At 39.5% G+C, this 21,547-nt stretch overlaps 1 protein-coding gene across 1 annotated transcript in view; it reads right to left on the bottom strand.

Moving 5' to 3' along the window:
• The window catches only part of IL17RD (interleukin 17 receptor D), a 47,852-nt gene extending 30,566 nt beyond the window's left edge, over positions 1-17,286 (bottom strand). The window contains exon 1 of the mRNA XM_018068528.2: positions 17,233-17,286. The gene's annotated coding sequence lies outside the window, so the exon portion shown is untranslated. The remainder of the gene's footprint in view (positions 1-17,232) is intronic.
• Positions 17,287-21,547: the final 4,261 nt, after the last annotated feature.

The raw sequence follows: 21,547 nt of genomic DNA, 5'->3' as shown, positions 1-21,547 counted from the left end.
TGCTCTTCTTAATATTCCTTTTACATCGAGATCCACGGTGATTTCTCTGAAATCAGACACTTTGCCCCAGACCATGGACTGAAGCGATTTGAAATGGAAATATTTCCTGTCCGCTCACTGCCAGTTTCTGTTCCCAGAGTGATATAACAGATGACATCCAGTACAATAAATTCTTTTATTAACCATAAATTTGAGCCTGCTTTAGGGATTTGAAGTGTTCAGTTTCATGCTGAAAAAATGTAATGTTATCCACAGACCATCAGCATGTGTAACAAAAACAGAGCCACAGGTTATGCGACTTTGATCAAATTATGACAAAATTTCTTTTGAATTTCAAAATACTCAAAAAAGCATTTATACTATTTTTTAGCCTCTTATTTTTAAAGATATACACACACACTAACTGATCCTTTTCTGCAGGAAGCAATCACTTTGAAAAAAAGTGTCTCTATGCAGGAAGTCAATACAATGAACAAGTTTTCTTCTAGCAGTCACCTTATTTAAGAAAGCAGAATGCAATGAAAGTTTTAAGATGGCATTTAAGTGCACAGATTAAAAAGTTAAACTGAATCTGTGTTTCTAACAAACTTCTACTTGACTTCTTTTAATCAACATTAAGCTGAACATATAAATAGCTAATCCTAAATCACTGAACAGGAAGATATAAAATAATATTATATTATTGTAGTAAATTGAGAAGTAGATCCAAAGATCATCAAGTTTCACTTCCAATATAAATGATAACTTAAAACAGGAATATTACTTGAATGTGATGCTAAAATATAAATATAGAAACAAATATTTCCTCTGTTGCAAGGAAATCTGACCACGGTGGGAGAAGAGTGGGAATCACACCTGGAACTCAGGTCAGCTCCTCACATACGAGCAAATAAACTACTGGAGTTTACACACTGGAACTTCTGGGGTTGAGTGGAATATAATAAACAATAACTAAAACATGTAACAAAGGTGATGTGGTTACACTGAGCACTCCTCACCCACGTCTCTCAGCACTGTTAGACAGTATGGGCTGTTATTCCATCACTCATATTGTGCCTTTGATTCCTACATCTACTGCCAGAATGTAATAAAAAGAAACTCCTGTCCTTGCAACTCATTCTTTAGTGAGTTGAATGTCCCATTTTCAAACTCTGCATGACATTTCACGGCCAGTGGCCCTTATTGAAAAAGAACCCCAAAAGCGAATGGCATGATTAGGGAATTACTCCTGCAAATGCAACTATATGGAGAAACCTAAGCTATCCCAACTTGCATTATTCCTAACTAATGAATAAAAGATAAAGGTTTTGTTTCCATTGATGTTCTGAAGAAGCATGGAAAAAATAAGTTTTCACCTGTTAGGGCCAGGCTGAGTTAGGTGTTTGTTTTGTCTTTTTGATTCTTATTTTAACTCTTTTTGTAGTTAAGCTATTACTCCTGTCAGAAGGTAAACTAAGGTAAAGATAATTATTAAACACCAACAACACAATTTGCTAAAAAAAAATAAAAATTAAACAATAAAGCAAAGCTGTAACTATGAAATAGATAATTTACTGATTCTTTGAAAACTATCTTAGCTAAATATTTCATAACAACAGAAAAAGCAAAACCTTAGATATTCTTTCACAATTCAAGCATCAGGCTAAATGTCTGGCCCTTTCTTCTTTTGGGGCTGTTAACACGTGGCTTGTGAAGCAGTATCAGGAGGCCTCAGATAAAATTCTGACAGAGTAAATAAAATCAAAGCTCTTTATAATGGGGAAACATCCTTAACTGTACTGAATAACTACACAGATTTGCTCACGGACACTGTACTAACAGGAGATGCTGTCTTCAGAGCAAGGTAAGAAAGAGAGAGAGCTAATAAGACCTAGTGGGTCATTCTGTAATTTTAGTGGTAATCTGTCCAAATTCCTTTCACAAACTATAGGTTGTATAGTGAAGTTCCCCCCTTGGGTTACAAATGAATACACTACTCTTCATTTCCTGGCAGGAAGGGTTGTATAACGTTACCCTGAGCTCTGTATTCCACCACAGAGTTGGCTGCATTTCAACAGACACTGAAGTGATTTCTGAAACATTATCATCTTCTTGCCTGTGAAAATTTCACTGTAAAAAATGTCCACATGAAAAATCTTGAATAATTTAAAGTTTCATGTATGCTCAGTATACCAACCTCAAATTCTTTTGATGAGAAACTTTTTAAAAAGTATCTAAATTAACACACCTCAAGGGTGGGAATTTTAAAAGCATCTGAATAGTTACACAGAACATTGACCTAATCACAAAATTAACTTTGGGATTTCCTGATTCCCCTGTCCAGTCCCTGGCTCTTCTTCCATGCTGTCGTTCACCAATTCTGAACATATACTTAACATAACTGCATGGGGACCTCATTTTGTCCATGTCATTGAAGTTACCTCAGTTGTGAAAAGAAAAAGGAAAAGAAAAAAAAGTCAGGATACTTTCAATTCAAACTGCTTTAATAATGTGAATTACAATGCAGCTCACAAATAGGTGCATTAAAGCAGGTGGGGAGGGAAGAGCAAACAGCAACACCAAAGTGGGAGGAAAAGCAGATGGGAGTGAAAATTTCACTAACCAGCTTCACTGCTGAGTCAATACTGAGTAACCACACCCCTGAGCCACAAAAGAGAACAAATCCCATTGAAAGTTAATAGGAGTCAGGGCACTCCATTCATTTTCAGAATCCCACTCCAAGCTTCTAAGGCTCTGCTCACTCATAAGGTGAAGCTTAAATCACTCATTTATACCCCATATCTCTCAGACTTCAAGGGGAAGCCCAGCACAAGCTTGAAAACTTTGCTAAAAAGATTTCCAATTCAGCAACGCCCCATTTCCACACCATATTTGAAGTTCATCCAGACAGAGCACTCTTTATGCTCAGCCTAAATTGCACAATTTACCAGTTCCAACTTCCATCCTCATTTTGTTACTACTGCCTACAATTAGGGGCAAGCCTGGACAGGAAGGTAACATTGATTCCTGTAGGAACGGGAGGAATAGGAAGCAGTGCAGGCAGGATTTATAAGGGCTTTGAGATGAGATACAGACTGGCACCTTAACAGCTCAGACAGAGAAAAATGATGGAATTCTTCATTGGCTTGCCAGCTGTATCCAAAGGTACACTGTACACTTGAGGGGGCAGGGAGGAATCTATCTCTAATGGTCTGTTAGTAAAGGAAGTCATTCCTATGGGATAAATTAAGATGCAACTTCACAGTGCACTCCCTACTCTGAGAACACCCTACATGGGCTGTTCCAGGACACATCTATGCAACATTGAGATTGAAGACAGCAATTATCAGCAAAGCCTAAGCATGAGAAACTGCCGTGGCAGCCAAGTGCTCTGCTCTGGCTGAGCTGGGAACACCAGGACCATGCCACGGGCACAGCTGGCCTGCTCCCAGTCAGCCTGGCTGGCTGAGCATTGCCCTGAGCTGAGAAGATGCACCCAAATCCTCTCCACAAGGGATGCACCGTGGAAGTGATCTGTGCTGTGAGCTCCTGTCCTAGTTTAGCAGGCAGCAACACTGCCATATACACACAGAAACACCAGATTAGAGGCTTGTGCCAGCTTTTGCATGAAGTCAGTCACAGCAGTTCAGTGCTGGGCAACCACAAAGCATCAAACCACCTGGAGTATGGAAGAAAATCCCATCAAAATGGAAGTCAAAGTGCTGCCACTGATTTTAACAGGTAAGATTTTAGCTCTTTAAACAGAACAACACAGCAAAACCAGAAACAAAACCACTCGACAAATCCCTTAGTATTCCAGGTTTAAGGAAAACAGACTGGGGTGTTTTTTCCACAAGCAGATGACAAACAGAGGCCTGCATAGAGTTTGTTTAAATAATTTCATAATATAAAAAGATAATGTGACTATTAAAAGTCTCTAAAGTTGTATTTTTCAATGCTTTCAGATTCCAGGCCAGTCACACCTGGAATACATATGTCTAACTGAGCAGCTGATAACTTCTAGATTTAACAACTTGTAAGATTTACTGTTTGGATTCTCATACTATGCCTTTCTATGAGCTAAACTAACTTCACACATAATTGTAACCTGCATTATTTGGGAGAAAAAAAGCCAAACATTCTCTTTTAGCCTGTAAAATTAAAACTTGAAAATGAGGACTTTCACAAATTAGATTACTCTTTGGAATTTTATATGCAAATAGATGAAACTGAACTTCACTATGGATATGCACACACAAAACAAATTTCCTTTTATGAACCCCAGAATCCAACCCAGTAGCTTGTTTTAGTCTTGGAGTTCAATAACTCTTAAAGGAAAATATCAGTAAACATATAGAAACATTTCATGGTGTATATATATAAAAACTCAAGAAAGTAAGTTTATTATAAAGATAGAGTGTATTTTAAGTAACAATATTGTGAGTTTGGGATTCCCATGGAGAACTAAAATCCTCCATTTGAAAATACAAAGCAAAGTTAATTAGAAAACACAGTTTGAGTGAAGAAGGTTCTTGCAAAGACTTCTTAGAAAGGATCACCTTGACTGTGTTTGATGCTGAGGTGACGCCATAACTTTTCTTCACACAAAAGCAGTCATCAGCAGAGCACGACCAGATGTTAAGTTTTCTTTTCTTAGTTTCTGTAAACCTCTGTGACCTCCCTCAAATTAAAAAAGGGAATAGCATTTTTAAAGCCACAGGAGCTATCATTAGTGAGGCATTCTAAGGATTTTCATTAATTCATAGCCAGCCAACCAGGAATTTTCCCACAGCCGTACACAAAAAAAGTCAGGGAAGTCATTGATTGCTTGGTTGGATTTGAATGTAGTCAGAAGTAAGATCAGAAATATCTAGTCCCTCCCACTGATATAAGAGTGAAGAACATAAGGAAGGTCAGAAATTAAAATCCAAGTGTGCCCACCAACCATGAGGAAAATCCAGCACTGCCGTATTACACTGGGTATGGAAATGTTACTACACACAATTTTGAGGTAAAGGATCACATAGTTCAATCACTAAAAATCAATGATTTGGAAACCTCAAAGCCCAAAATGAGCAGCTCCAAGTAGAACTGCAGATCTGTCATCTCCTTCAGACAGCAGCCCCAAGACTTAGATTGATGTTGTCCAGTTTTTGTGTAATACCCACCATTCACAGCAACTTATGTCCTGATACACATATTTAGTTGGAGCCCTTTGAACTCCACACACTCCTCATTTGTCCCTTATGGGTTCTGCCAACCCAGGGCTGAGCACAAAAGGAGCTCATACTTTTAATGTGAGATTATCAGAATACAAAGGCTACAGAAAACAGAAGAACACATTTCAACAGCATTGGCCTTTTAGACACTACACTGACCTCGGCATTCCTGCAACACGCTCTGCTCTGTACATTGTAAAGGAACAGGAAAAGGCCAGGTAGAGACTCAAAGACTGCAGGCCTGCTGACCCCACACTGCCAGCAAAAGGTGTTCCAGTCAACCCAGAGATCATCACTTCACAGGCACCTCTGTATGCTATCAGATCACCAGGCAGTACAAATTTGATTCAGATCAGATGGACACACAACTCTAGAGTTCTTCTTGAATTAACCAGAACACACACCTCAGAAGTTATGCTTTCAGGCCTGCAAGAAGAGGTGTGACACCTGATCTAGCATGAAGTCTCCTAGGACAAAGCTACCTCTCACATTTATTGGGGTACATTGGAATAAGCAGCACAAGTGATGTGCCCTCAAACCCAAATTTACTGTCCTGATGAATAACAGCCCAAGCCCAAATCCATAACCATAAGAACAGTAAAGGATACTCACACACCTATAGCTTTTAACTTAGGAGGCAACACGAACTAAGATCATAACACATATTTGACAGATTGCTATCACATTTTTCCATATGTTCCATATCCATTTATGTACTACTGACAGATTTTGACTGTTGCTCACTTACAGCCAGCATTAATATGTTTTTCATGCAGCAGGTGAGCTATCAGTCTTTGTTTTCCTACCTGTCCTGACCCTCTCCCAAAAGGTCTTAATGGCTATTCAGAGGTACAATGTCCTACCAGTGAAATGACTATTCCCTGGTCATCTAAAAGAAATCAATCCCTGCCCCTTGCATTCTCTGTCATGCACACCTGCAGATTAACTTTAAAATAATCTGTTGTATTCCTTCTTTCTTCTCAACATAAACCTATTCAAAAGGTTTTGCCAGCCGTGATTCCAGCCCTAATTATCGATAACACACCAAGAAAAGAATTTCATACTTACCTCTTCTTTGCTGGTCATTATAGATTAAGGAACTCATCTAGGGTCATTAATGGATTTTTTAATTGAAATGAAGGAGGAACAGAGCAGTTTGATGCACTGGATAGCTCTGGCAAGAGCAGAAATCTATTTTTCTAAGCCAATAGATGGAATTCATGCATGTGTTTGAAGATATTCATCACCTACTGCCTAAAGAGCCTACAAAGGAACAAAGGGGGCTTAAAAAGTACAGAAACAGCCACTTGGAATGTGTCCTTCACTAGAATCTAAGAGAGCATTTTGAGTTTCAAATGGGTGAAAAATCCTGATCAACAGCCCCGAGATGAGGAAAAATGTGACTGTTGAACATGATATCAAATTAGGATGCAGACACTTCCTTTTGCTATCCCTGACTACCAGAATGATGACCCAAACTACCAAAGAGAACCACGAACAGAGCTTGTCTTCTGAGTGCTGGTGGCAAAGGAAGCAATTTGTGAGACTGAAAGCTTGGGAAGCAGAAACCCACTGAAAATTGGTGCTATGACAAGACTTGGCAAAATCTCAAACATTCACAATGGAGTCATCAGATGCATCTTCACTGTCAAGTTGGTTACTCCAAGCCCTTTCCAAAAACAAAACTCAGGCCCTTATCTACACACATGGCCAAACAAAAAAGTCTGTGCTCAAACTGTTTTTCAGTCAGATGTAAAACACTGCTGATAAACAAAACCCAAACCAGTTAAGAACCTGTAGTTATAAAATATTTATGAACTTAAGAAAATATGGCAGTAAGAATGTATGTACTGATTAGAAATGGGGTTATTGACAGTCTTCTGGTAAGATAGAACACAATACACATAGATTCAGAGAAAACTGGACAGCCACTTAAGTTTAAGAAATAATTCTTAACTGTGCTTTTCTCTGTTCCTTTTTATTTATTGTCTCACTACCAAAACTTTTATACCATTTGATAAGGTACTCCCATTTGTTAAGAGTCATCATATGCAATCCATAGAGGTCACCAATTTTTTTTAAAATCCAGAAATGATGTCTTAGATACGATGCTGAAAGTAAAATTTACTAAGTAAACCAGGTGGAATCATATTAAAATACACATTTATACCCTGGCTTGGCTGGCAGAAGTTTGGATAACCAAAGTGGTAATACCTGTGTTTCTGTTGTATGAATACTGCAGTGAGTCTATCCATTGCAGGCATAAGCCTGTATTCACTACTTTAGTAAGTATATATCTGGTTGAAGTCTTTATGAAAAAAATCATGTAGAAATATTGAGTGTCAAGATGTGCCACTCCTGCTGAGGAGAGCTGGGAAAGACAAACAGCTGGACAGTGCCACAATTATAAAATACTCTATACATGAAAGGATAAACCCTTTTTCAAGACTGCACTTAAATTTTGACCCTTAAATAAAGTCTCACATTATCATAACCTAAAAGTAAGTACTTAATGTACTGATCTAACCAAGTTACTATAACTTGCACTGGTATACAATGATTTTTCATAATTATTACAGGGATAAGGATATAACAAATAAGCATTTATGTATCTGATACAACTTTTATTGTTTTTTTTCCTAGGTGTAACATACTAATGCATAATGTTAATTTTTAAATCTAAAATCAACACATGCTATAGGAACATCAGCATGAACCAAATCTTTCAGAAAAAAATATATTTGAAATACACTTCATTATACTGGTAGCAGTATATGGAAAAACAAAGCAAAATACTTGAAAAATACTTTGACTCTTAAAAACTAAAAATGGCATTCAGGTTTAACAGCTTTGCAGTAATACTTCACACTCCTCTTATCTTGTTTGCTTCTAAAAACACATGCTAAATTTATGGGTAAAATTCAGCCTTTGAGCAGAATTAAGCAGGCAAGTTCACATCAAAGCTTTGTTTCATCATCTTCAGACTGATCTGTTGGAAAAGACAGCTGGTCCTTATTAAACACCCTTTAAATGTTGCAGCTTTAATTAAGTAACATCCATATTACATTAACATTTCCAAATAATTACCTAAAGAAAAGCCAGTGTTATCTAATCATGACTGCTTAACATCCTTTCACCAGTGGACTATAAAGTACTAATGTGTTAAAGCAGAACTTTTTCTTAAACAAGCCTCTCAAGATTTTAAATTAACAAGTTCAATGCAGCAGTTACTACACTTCTACTTAGGGGAAGTAACACAGGGAGTGAAGTTAAACATCTAAAGTAAGGGACACGTTCTAGAGAGGAAATTCATCGAATCTGTAACAATCTTAAGAAACTTCAATTGCACAAACCCTGTTACCAGCTGATGAATTAGCACTGTATTCAAATCTCCCAGTTTCATACAAACACATAAGGAACAACAATTTTGTTGTTAATATTGAGAGTTAGTTTCAATTACAAAAACAGGCACATGTTTTTGAGTAATGTTTTTCTCTAGTTTTTTGAATGCTCATCCTGAGAACACAGCATTAAACTGTACAAAGTTTGGGAACTCACAGATCCCAAAGAAACATTCATCTACTAATTTAACACGAACATATTTAGGCTAGTCTGTGCTTTTTAAAATTCCCTTAAATAGGCAGATGGCCATCAATGCTTTTTGGCACCAGAGTAAAAAAAGGGTCACATTCTCTGCTACATTACTTGATAAATGAAATTCAAAAAAAACTCAACAACAAACCCTGGAAGGATCCTGAAGCCAAATTCTAAGCTAAACAAAAGTGATACAGATGCCTACCTGCATGGCTGACCATGCTTGCAAAGCCTGGCACTCAACATGCTGCTTTATATTTAATCAGAGAAATGCACTAAGCTTTAAGTGACACATCTCATCAATTCTGAAACGCTATTACATTGTTCTATATGCTGGGGAGAGAAACCTATTGATTCTTAAAATCCCAAAAATATGGCAGATACAGAACTGCTGGCATCTGGTCTGCAGAGCTTTCAACCAATTCTGGAACTGTCCACAGATTAAAGAACTCCCTTATGGCAAACATTAACACCTTCCACCATGCACCATCTAAGGTCTGTGTTCTGCTTAATACCTCTTAAAATTTTTAAGCATTCTGCAAAAGAAAATCTGATTTTTTTTTAAACTGTTGGAATATAATAAGAAATAAAAGGAGGAATTTAAACTTTGGTAAATTATTTCTCACCGCGTTACAGGGTATTCTTCCTCCTAAATAAAGTTGCCAAAACATGCATTTAACTGGGAAAAGTACTTCAGTAAGACCTAGCTCTGTGCTTAGCAAATACCAGCTGTAGAGGAGCACGAGTCTGCTTTGGGATGCTTGAGGAGATAAATGTAGGGACACAGCAGCATGAGCCTAAAAAAGAATAATGAGCCAGACAGAGCTCCTGATGGTGGAACGGTAGGAAATGGGGCTCTACAGAGGCTCTGCCATGAAAGAGAAAAGGAAGTGGAAAGCTCCTTAAATAAAGAGCACAGAAGGTGACACAGGGAGAGTTTCAGGGGAGAATGCACGGGAACAGGGACCCCCAGTATGTCTGAGCAGCTGTGCTTAAAAAGGCAAATGAAGGTACAACTCCCTTCTAACGAGGGGGGAAGGTTTCCTAAAATGCTGTATTATTTATTCTTTCTCATCATACAGTCTCATTAAATTGAAGCTTTATACTGAACACGGTTCAGTGCCAGGAACTTCAGAGGAATTAAACATATGAAAAAAATTACTCATGTGTGTAGTCCCATTAGAATCTACAAAACAACTTGAGAGTAAAGTTGCTCATGTGTTTAACGCTGAATAAATGAATATGAAATATATTCAAATCATCCTCAGATCCCACGTCTGTCTTCCCTGTGCACCTCATGGTTTGTTTATAGGATGAGAAAGATTCAGAGACTGCTTTTCCAGAATAGCTCCCCATGTGGACATACTTACTCTAGATTAAAAGAGTCCCTTCCCTGATTTATTTTTTCTGGATAAAGGTATGCATATGACATCCTAAGATCATCCATAAGGAAAGCTACTTTGGAACACTATTCTGCTTTAAGCAAACGTTCTACCTTAATCTGAAATAACCTTAAGTGTTGGAATACATCAAAATTGCTGTTAAACATCAATGAAAGAAATCCTAGACTTACCAAAGTCAATGCAAATTCTAAGATCCTGGACCCACTGAAATCTGATAATTGTTGGTAATGGTGATGTTAAGTTACTTGTCCAGGTATTAATTGCTTTCCTGCTGCAGACACACATTGAGCTTCCAGTGCTGGTATATTACTAGAGAAGGTCATTAATACAGACATGTATTTTACAATAGAAGTTGTAAAAGAAAAAAAAAAAAAAATCTACAAGTTTAATCTTTGAAAATGTTATCTATTAGGACCAATTTCAGGAGCTGTGAATAAAACAAACAAATATTTCCTCATCACATTCTTTTAGCCGTAGTCGAGTAATATGCTCTCATCCAGTCAGTCTTTTACTGCCACAAAATATTGAGGATACTTAAAACTGTATTTTGAAGAGTAAAAGGAAGATGAGCATTAATTGTATAAATGCAGCAAAATGGAATGCAGATTTTAAGAAACAACACATATTATAAAAAAGATTCATCGGGGGAAGTGCATCACACATTTAAAATTAACAGAGGAAAATATCCAATGTGTGTGTATCTAAATGTACATACAACCACTCAGCTACCTACATTTTATTTCTCCTTAAACAACGATTAAAAGTTAAATTATATTTTTTTAGATTGTTTATGCCATTGAGAATTACCTCAATTCAACCACTTCATTTATTCTTGCCCTTAGCATACATTAATTAGACGCTACTTATAAATAACCTGCAATAAGAATATCTATTTGAATAGGATACAATTACTTAGGGCTTGTGTCTTTTCAATCAGTCAGTGTCCCTGCAGTGTTTAGAGTGGCAGAGGGGAAGTGGCCTGTGGTTAAACAGAGGAAATACCAAGGAATTTTAATAGAGCAAATAGTCTCTTTACTTCCTACAGGGTACTACTTCAAAGGCAACCCTGCTCCAGAGCAGACAATGTGTTAGAGGGGCCATCAGTCATTTAATAGTACGTCAAGTCTACTCAAAACTTACATGCAGCCCAAGATAAATACCACATAACTGAGACAATGGGTACCATCCTGCAATCATTACTCTAATAAACGCTGCCCTGCCTGGGTTATGGAGGCAATCACTCGCAAGAGCGGTGTTACAAAATCGGACTACGAAATTACAGCTACACAATCACACAAGGTATCTCACTAATTGGCTAGGAAAGCCTGAACTTGAAGCTGAAAATACCATAAAACCAGAAACTAGTACAAATATTTTATAAGCTAAGATGGTACATTTGTTGTGAGCAATAAAGACCAAGAAGGGGGTTATGCTAATTGGAAAGAGTTAAGTTTTGCTCATCTAAAAGCCAGTCGAAATCACTATATTAAAATAACTATATTGTGGCACATTCCTGTTTAATACACACAATTACATCAATTATGTAAGCAAAAAATAAATCCAGAATAAACCGCATCTGCACATTTCTATAAACGTCAAAATACACTAATCAAGTGCTATGACTTTTAATAGTGATAATTTACTTAATAACTGATGCAAAACTCCACACAAATATAGAGTGGTCGTTACAAGCCTGTGTAGCATCCTGCCCACGTCTGATGGAACATACAATAGACATACTGAGCCAAAACATTTTATTCCCAATTCTCAGTTAAAGAGGCCTAATAGGGGAGTCTAAACCTTTAACAGTTCCATCCAACATAAAGATTTAGGTCTTAAGCTTCATCAGGGTCTGAACTCTGTTTTTCCACACCGTTCTTTTACACATTTCCCGGTGCTTTCTCCTTTCTAAACTATGCCCTACAAACTTCTGAACTGTGTGTTGCAGCAACGCTCTCAAAGGACCTGATCTGAAACCAAGAAAATCCTTAGTGACAGTCTAACAATAAGGAAAAGCAATGAAAGTCAGTTGTGTTCCCTCCAATGTTCCCGGATCACCACGCTTCAACTAAATCTGTAATATCAGGAGAAAGAAAAGAAACAAACCAAAACACTCAACTCAAAAGTTATTAAAAGATACTTAAGGGGAAAAAAAGCAATCGAGAAAAGTCTGACAGCAAAACACACCAGAAACAGGAACAAAAGGCAAAGCCCAGTAACAAAACGTTTATCACCTTCCTCCCCCTTCCCCCTCCCGTAAATTTCCTACATCCTCTGTATAATGATCAGGCCCGGAGCTAAGACCCCAAGCCGGCCTCGAATCATTAAAATAACAAAGCCCCAGCGATCGCTTTTATCCTCCTCGCCGCGCAGGTCGGCTCGGGGAAGGGGAGCGCGCTGGTGGTAAAGGACCTGTTGAGTGACTTCTTCACACTCGCCGGCTCCGAGCTGCCTCCCTCCCCCAGGCGAGAAACCAATAAATATCCCTTGCCGGGCAATGCCACCCTCTCTCCCGGCCGCAGTTAACTCGCAGATGCGGAGCCCCCGGGCAGCGTTATGAGTTGCAGAAGTGTCCCCGCACAGCCCGCTCGCTCCCTCCCTCCCCCGGCGCAGCGCGGCTCTCCCGGCCCGGGACAGCGCCCGAGCCGCGGAACCTCCGCTTCTCCCCGCGGTTTGCAGAACCCCTTCCCCGCACCGGCAGCAGCTCCGCTTCGCTCTACTCACCCTCCCTCCGCACGCATCGGCCGCCGGGCCCCTCCTGCCGCTCGCTGCTCCGGTGGCCGCGGCGATGCCGGGACGCGCCCAGAGCCAGGCGCGAGGGCGATGGAGGACGGAGCCGAGGGGCAGCCCCGGTGCCAATGGTCCCAGCGAGCACCGGGCGGGGCGGGGGCGGCCGCGCTGGCCCGCTGTCCGTGTGTCGTCCGGCCTGGGTCGCGTGTGTGTGCTCTGTGCGCGGATGCTCTAGTGCATGCGCGCCCGCCCGGGGAGCGGGGGGATCCGCCCGACCCCTGGCGATCCGCCCGCGCGCTCCCCTAACGCCCCGCTCCAGCCTCGGCAAACGGCAACAATGGGAGGGAGCGGGACCCCCTCCGGCCCCTTTCCCCGCCTGTGCACTTTTCTCTTCCCCTCCCTTTCCTTCTCTTCCCTCGGGACGCGGGGGCTCCCCGGGACAGCGGCGCGCTGCAGCCGCCCTCCTGCACACAGCGGGGTCCGGCCAGTACCTGCCCGGCTCCCCATCCTCGTTCCGCGGTGCGGAACCGCACTGCTGATCCATTTGCTACACCGCAAGGAAGAGAGGGGTCGCTTAGTGATACAAACCCACAGGGGAACAGTCCAGGTGCTTCACAAGGTCAGGGCAACAAGCCAAAGACCAATCACAGATCCTCGACAATATTTCATGCTTTACAGAATCACACAATCAATCAGATTGGAAAACACTTCTGACATTATTAAGTGTAACCTATGACCCAACACCACCATGTCAACTTCTGTGAAGAAATTCCTCCTACTGTCCAACCTAAACCTCGCCTGGCACAGTTTAAGGTTATATTCTCTCCCCCTGTCACTTATTACCTGTGAGAAGAGGCCGCCCCCCACCTGGCTACAACCTCTTTTCAGGTGGTTGTAGAGAGGGATAAGGTCACAGCTAAACCCCCTCTTCTCCAGACTAAACAACCCCAGCTCCTTCAGCCACTCTTTAATTACTCTTTAATTAAGGAAGACAAGCTGGAGAAATAATATACTATCATTGCAGAAAATGCAATGGAAGTCACATGTAGTGATAAAGATTTCAGCTTTTTAACTGGAGTTAATTTTTATATGTTTTGACCAAAACACTTATCTTTAAAATAAAATAAATCACATTTCTAATAAATTTCAAATGCAAGCTCCTCCAAGATATCCATGAATCACATCAATTATAAACACCCTGCCTGAAATTCTCAAAGTCATATAAGAGGCAGAGCAGTCCAAGGCTCCTCCAAAGCACAGAACCACAGGATGTTCAGCTTGGAAGGGACCTCAGGAGGTCACTAGGCCTAACTGTCTGCTCAAAGTAGCCCTAACTTCAGTTTTAGATGAGGTAGCCCAGGGCCTCATCATATATCACTTCTTACACATCACTTAACTCCAATTATTTTCTAAAACTTTGATTTTAGTACATCCTGTTGCTATGATTAATCCTGTGATTAAAGCCATAATCTTAATGGAACAGACACACCCATCAGTATTATACAAGACATTACAGTTTGGATTAAAATAGCGTGTAAAAGCAGCACTAAGCCAATCAGTTGAAAGGAAACATGACCAGCTGGTAATTTTTAACTAGCACTGGTTTTACACCTATCACAGGATTTTCATTCTTTGTGACTATTGGTGGAAATTATACAACAAAACTCTCTTAAACTGCTTGGTTAAGTTGATGGATCACAGTTCTTTCAACCACAGTTACCTTTGAAAACAGGTTTGTGACTTCAGCATGGTTATAGCACAAAGAAAAGATGACTGAAAAAAATCAGCACTGAGCCCCCTTCCCAATAGTTCAGCTTGTGCTAATAACAAAATTACACATCTGAAAAAAATTCCTCTATTCCGCCACATCCAACTTAGTCCTGTGAAGGAACTGACTGAATACAGAAGTATTTCATTGCTTCATATGCATTTAGAATAATTTCCAGTGAAATCTTTTGTGGAAAACAGTAGTGGAGGGGCAGGAGTCAAACAACTAGAGTTAATGGTTTTAGCTAGATTCTCCAAACTGCTGTGAGATAATGTAAGGGCAAAAGTGGCTGTGGGGACTCAGCTTGTCTGTGGGCTCTTTTGTCCTTTTCAAAACAGTCTCTTTTCTCCAAGTAGTAGAGAATGCATAATATCCAGAAGTCATGGGTATCAATATCCTGCATTCTACAGCTGGTTTTGGTTGCTACTCTCCCTTCTTGCTTAAAGCTAAAAACCTTTTTTTTCCTTCCCTTTTCTGAGCAGCTGTTCTGAAACGGAGGAGAAAGTGAGAACTCAGCAATTCCTATAAAAACCCCAAAACTCATGTAATAAAAACTTCTGATAATATGGTTAAAAATTCACTGCCGAATCTTTCTATCGCTTAGCAAAAATTCCCCTCTTAGACTTGGAAGTTGTGTCTCCATCCACAGTTCATATTTCTAGCACTGAACTCTCTGCAAGGGAGATTGACCTTGACTGCAAAAGAAATTATGAAAACAGCTCACTTTTGGGCCAGAAAGCATGCATCAGGCTTGGAGGATATTCAGCTAAGTCAGACAGTCAGCTATTGCAATATCCCACTCTGTTACAGACAGACATCGCCCACTGTTGGGAAATGAGGATGAGCTATGGGGAGCCAAGCAAACAGTGTGCTAAAAGAGATCCCAGAAGAGAAACCCTCAATGGGAGGGTCTTCTGGAACTTCATCTGACAGATACTGGAAGGCAGAAAACCAGATCTTTCGAAAGCACCCAGTTATTCAAAGTTGTCTCACTTCAGTGGAGGTGGTTTATCTACGAGATGAGCATCCAGCATAAGATAGAGCAAGAAAGCTTCTGGTGTCAAACCTTAAGAACAGAAGTAGAAAGTGTGGAATGGATGTGGACACTTTGAGCAAGGGCATGAACATTCCCACTGGTGTCAGGGGTCACAAAATTCTGTTCTGATGGAATCCCCTGTATTATAACATGCTATAGTTTCAAATGATCTGGCTAGGCTCAAGTGAAAGGTTATCAGCTGATAAGACAGCAATCCCAGGCCATAAAACTGAATTGAAATTTGCATCAACTGTATCAATTGTTATAAATAATTATCTTGTTCAAGGTAACCATTAAATCACTAGGCCTTGAGAAATGTGGCAAAAATTCACGAAACAGAAAGTTCTGAGAGTAAAATCTGTATTACCAGTCCCATTTTATAGATAAGGAAACTTAAGCACTGAGTCACAAAGATGCCTGCTTTTATGTCTTGCACATATGCTCAGGGCTAAACCAATAATTAGATTTGGGGTCAGGAAAGACTCTGCCCCTTAGTAAGACAGGAAGAGACCCCTATGTGTAGCATTCTTTGGATTTAATTTGCTGCTTTCTGTAGACACACACTCTACTTCCTAAGGTCATGCAGGCAGTACCAGTGGGTGCCAGCCTCCAGAACAATTCCACCCCACTGGCTGCTCCTCCCTGGTGAAAGGCAAAGAGCACACAGCAAGCTGTCCTGGCAGCCCACTGCCCCCTGTGGTGTCCACACATTTATTGGCACTTCTGGAGTAGCTGCTGCTGTGTCCAGATGGGACTTGAAAGTGAAATTAGATGCATGAATTCTGCTTTGACACTGGCAGCCACCACTTCTATACCCAGATGCTTTGCCACAAGTCCTTAAACTGAGTATCCAGTCCTTAATGCTGACTAAGCCAGACCTTGCAGAAACCCTTCTACTGTACTGGCAGTAATGTTTCTCTCCTGCTCACTTCTTTTTGTCACACTGTCATGTTTGAGCTTTCTTTCTTAAAAATCTCAAGTCTGTCTTCAGGTATTTGGATATGTTTTGAGGCCTGTAGAGTTCAGAGAGTAGAGAGTGAGTGGTCTTGTGACCTTTCTGGATGACTTAATCTCTTCTACAGGAAATTGCACTTAATGACCAGAGAAGTTTCAGTCCTATATTCCTAAAGGCTCAAGTTAGCATCAGATGTAGGAGTAAGTTAAGGCAAAAAGGAAATGACTGAAATAGGCCAAACAGTCATTATATGAAAATTACCTCTGATCACCATCAAATTAACAATTTATCAGTGATGCATGGATGCAAATGTTCATATAATATTACCACTCCCCAGACCACACAGTTCCCTATATTGTATACAGGCCTTCTACTGGCAGAGAACTTTTGCAGTCAAATGTCAAGTTTCTGTGTTTCTGTTTAGTTTTGCATCTGTTTATTCCTATGAATATAATAAAGGAACAGAAAATTCCCTGAGATTATTCAACTCACTGCTGTGCCACCAAACCCACTCCTCCCTGCTCCAAAAGCATGTTGGATTGACTCACCCTGTGGCCACAAGTCGCCTCTGAGAAATGGAGCAGGTCAGGACTGCATCTTTCAGCAGCAGCCTTCTGTTACCCCAGATTATGTGTAATGTGAAACTGCACTTGTAGAGAAAGGTAGATTTATGACACAAAGAAAATTAAAAATTGCACGGATTAGTCATTTTACAATAAAAATTCTGTTGAATTAGAAATATTCCGAACCAACAACTGTATCCCTAAAGTTATGTATGTTTTATTATCTAACAACAATTGAATAACTTTTAATGTTCAATTTTAAAATAATACATTTCAGCAATATAGAGATTTCATCTTGAACAACTATGAAAAATGCAAACCAAGATCCCCCAGTGCAGTTTGAATAAATGCAAGAAATGCTAGTAAAATAACATCTTTACAAAAGTTTCTCAGTTTTAGTTCTCCTCAGCCCTTTCTTATTGCAGCACAATACTTTCCATCCAGCCAGCTTGTCATTTTCCTTCTGCAGGAAAATACGGGGGAGGGAAGGAGTGGAGGAACAACCCAAACCTGATTTAACAGTCTATTCTGCAGTTCAGCAGCATACTGTGGCAATGTCTGCAAAATTAATCCTAGCACACTAAGGGACCCCTCGCTGAGCATAACCTGCCTTAAACCCTTTCCCATTTAACCGAGGGAGAGCTATTTGCTCAAGCACCTCATGATGACATCATTTGTTATTTGAGGCCAAAAGCTAAGGGTAATTAAAGCTGAAGGAAATGCTTTGAAAATTTTTGCAATTAAAATGTATGGAGACACTAGTAACAGATACTGTTGCAGAACAAAAGGAACATGGCTGGAAGAATTTAAAAAAAAAAAATCTTAGTATTGTGCAAGCATTGTGGAAGAAGATTGGAAAGCCCTTTGTCAATAGCACCTCATTCTACTCCCACCAAGGGAAATACACACACAAAAGAAAATACCAAGGCTGGAGCCATATGGGAATTGCAATTTTTGTTTATATGAGAGATATTCCCCAAAATATTCTGGCGTAATTTTAAAACATTTTATAACAGATTTACAAAAGAATGCACAGCAATTCTACAAGACTGGGCTTAAAAAACACCAGAGGAAGGGCCCTGCTAGGAATGACAATTGTTGCTGGCAGCCCTGCCTCTCAAACAAACAAACTCAAGGTTCTGTTTATCTAGAGTCTGGCACATTATTTTAAAACACAAATTTGAAGCAGTTGGATATCAGGATTGAGTTAGCTGCTTATTTTTGGAAAGAATAAGATGAATATGCAGATAATAAAAGACCAGAATGAACAAGATTTGTTAATACTTCCATGGAGAGTTAAAGCCTGTTAATATGGTAAGTTACAAGAGATAATTATTGTTTCTAATTAGATTATAATAGTAGCAACCACTGAAAACGCCACTCCTAAACTGAAATTTACATGTAGCCAACTTATGTCTTAAAGTCTCCAGCCTGGTGCCTCCTGAGAATGCTTCCCTGTAACTTCCTTTCTCTGCCAAAACCAATTAGAGCAATTTGCAGAAATAGTCAGATAACCACATCCTGTAGCACAGAATAAGATGCATCTCTGAAGTGAGAGAATTGCATTGCACTGTATGTCTCAATCCAAACATCTACCTGGGAACTTACAAATATTTGAATCATGATGGAAATTAAAGTGGCCACTATAATATTTTTTAGCATTTTAGTCGAACTGAATGCTTTGAAATGCAAGAGAAACTGTTAAGAAATCCACAGTATTTAAAGAGCACAAAGTGATTTCTTATCCTTCTAATAGGACAAAACAATGATAAATGAAAATCCTGGTGGCAATAAGTGTTTCTGCCTAGCAAACATTTGCATTGACAACACTGTATTTATTATCTCAGAAGAATTATATCAGTAGATGTAATACTAGAAGCCATTCTAAGTTTTACACCATAATGAGGGGTGTTTTTTTAGAATTACTGTCTACTTTGCCAAATGCTTTCACAGAATTATTTTGGTTGCTAAAGACCTCTAAGATCGAGTCCATTTTGTCAAGCAGAATATCACCTTGTCAACCAGACCATGGCATGAAGTTCCACGTCCAGTTGTTTCTTGAACACATCCAGGGATGGTGACTCCTCCTCCCTGGGCAGCCCATTCCAATGTTTAACAGCCCTTTCTGTGAATAAATTCTTCCTGAGAACTCCTTTCTCAAATGTAGAAATATTGGAGGCAAGATTTTAAAAGAGTGGATGTTCAGACCATCAAAAATATTAAGCACCCACTGATTTTCATTGTGTTCTGTTCATTATTGACCACTTGGAGCTTTTGCAAATCAGGTCTGACATCTCAAGCACGTGTATGCACTTGGAATTTAAATTCAGACACAAAGTCTGAACAGTTCAAAGGGGCAGTGATTCCCTGTGGGAGGGCCCTGTTGTGCCCACAGCCCAGCTCGGGAATGCGGGATTAAACCCCATGAACGTGTAGAACTGTAATTATTAACTCCAACCACCAGAGGGCAGAAGCAGCCCAGCACTTTCAGTTTAAATACAGATCGTTTCAAAATTTATGACTTTAAAGTCTGATTTAATATGAAAAAGCAAAATAAACAGCCAACAATCTTTACTGCAGAATACTTCATCTGATATCTTATTAATTTCCTTAATATGGCATCATTTATAGAAACTGAATCCCAAAATATTTTGGAGTATCACTATGATCCATTTAATACAATTCCAAAGATTAAAAGTGTGAAATCTATCATTAAAAGATATATATTCGCTTAATATATAAAACTTAATTTTGTTATACACAGACCAAAGACTGCCACAGAATATAGAAATTGTGGACAGACATTTAAAACCATAGGAGGAGTAAAATGAATGACATGTACTGGTAAAATAAAAATTTGGTGCTAAAAAAAGCAAGAAAGGATTAGAGAAAAAAAGGTACAATAATTGAGTTGGTGCAAGGTTATGGAGGTTATTTTTTTAAAGGTCACAATGAGATAATGAGTTTGAAACATATGCAATTTAAAAATGGCAAATTCACAAAATATTATAGAGATTAATAACAAGACTAATAACATAGATAATTTTTAATGAAGAGGACTATCTCATACCACCTGCTAACTTTTGTCCTTTTTGCTCCAAATTGCACGAGATTAAGGAAAAGAGTGACAGACTATACTCATTGGGTTCTCAAGCCATCACAGTGGTAGAGGAAAACTGGTTTAGGAACTAGGAAAGGAAAAAACATTGGAACATAAATCCAAAAAGAAGGAATATTCATTTCCCTTGGAATCTAGGTATTGTATTAGTTTTACCAGGCACATCTACAGATCCTTCCAACATCCCGAGCCAGAAAACTGATATGAAAAGCATTCCTGGTGCCTGTGTGAATCCACAGCCATTCTGTTTGCTCAAGGCACTGGACTTCACACCCACCAATTCACAAGGTGGATCAAAACACACTTGCAAAATCTAGTCTTTCATTGCTTTTTTGTTCCTTTTTTATCTTTTTGTTTTTTTTCTTATTAAGGCACAGGCAATGCATTACTTACTCTGTCACTCTAATACCACCCCCACAGCACATCCATATGATCAAATGAAAAACATACTTAGGGATGTGAAAGTCACTGGCAATTACACCACAGCTACACCAAAGATGTGAATCCCTGAGCATTTTTGATCATTTTCTTACCTCATTGCTTAATAAACAGCATCCTGCAAAAAAACAGATGTTAGAAGAAATCCCATTTATTTCTTCTTCTAAACTCAACACACACATGAATAGTGTTCCAGTTTGCTAATCAATCTAAGAAAGAGAAGCTGCAGTGCAATGCTAACACAGCACTTCACACTTCCTGGGATTCTCCTGAAAATACTGCTGGTCCCACCAGTATAAGCTTTGGGTGCCCAAAATAGAAAGACCAGTCTTTGACATTTTCTGTCTAACTCTTTCCCCTCGTGTCACACACATCAAGGCACTATTTCCCCACAAAGGAATCTCCAACCGAAGGCTCTTCAGCAGCCCTGGATTCCCCTCCCTCACCAACAATCCTGTTTGACCACATGAACTCCTTTTGCAATGCAATCAGGTGGGATCCTGACACCCCTGAAGAGGCTGAGCAGCTCCAGCTCCCCCTCACATAACGATCATTTCTACTTTTTAAGTAGAAATGTAAAGTTAAAGGTTCTCCTTTGATCTGCCAATGCCTTTACCTTGGGAGGAACAAGCTAAGTTAAGATGAAGTAAATAATGCAGCAATGCTTTTAAACTTTTTGCCCCTCAGCACTATGTGGGACACCCTTAGTACCTCACACCAACCAGTCACCCTGCTGTAACATTT

The sequence above is a fragment of the Manacus vitellinus genome, unplaced genomic scaffold (assembly GCF_001715985.3).
Source record: "Manacus vitellinus isolate BGI_N305 unplaced genomic scaffold, ASM171598v3 scaffold_14_pilon, whole genome shotgun sequence".
In the NCBI taxonomy this organism is placed as follows: Eukaryota; Metazoa; Chordata; class Aves; order Passeriformes; family Pipridae; genus Manacus; species Manacus vitellinus.
The sequence above is the reverse complement of the archived record's forward strand: the minus strand, read 5'-3'. Positions and strand labels throughout refer to the sequence as shown.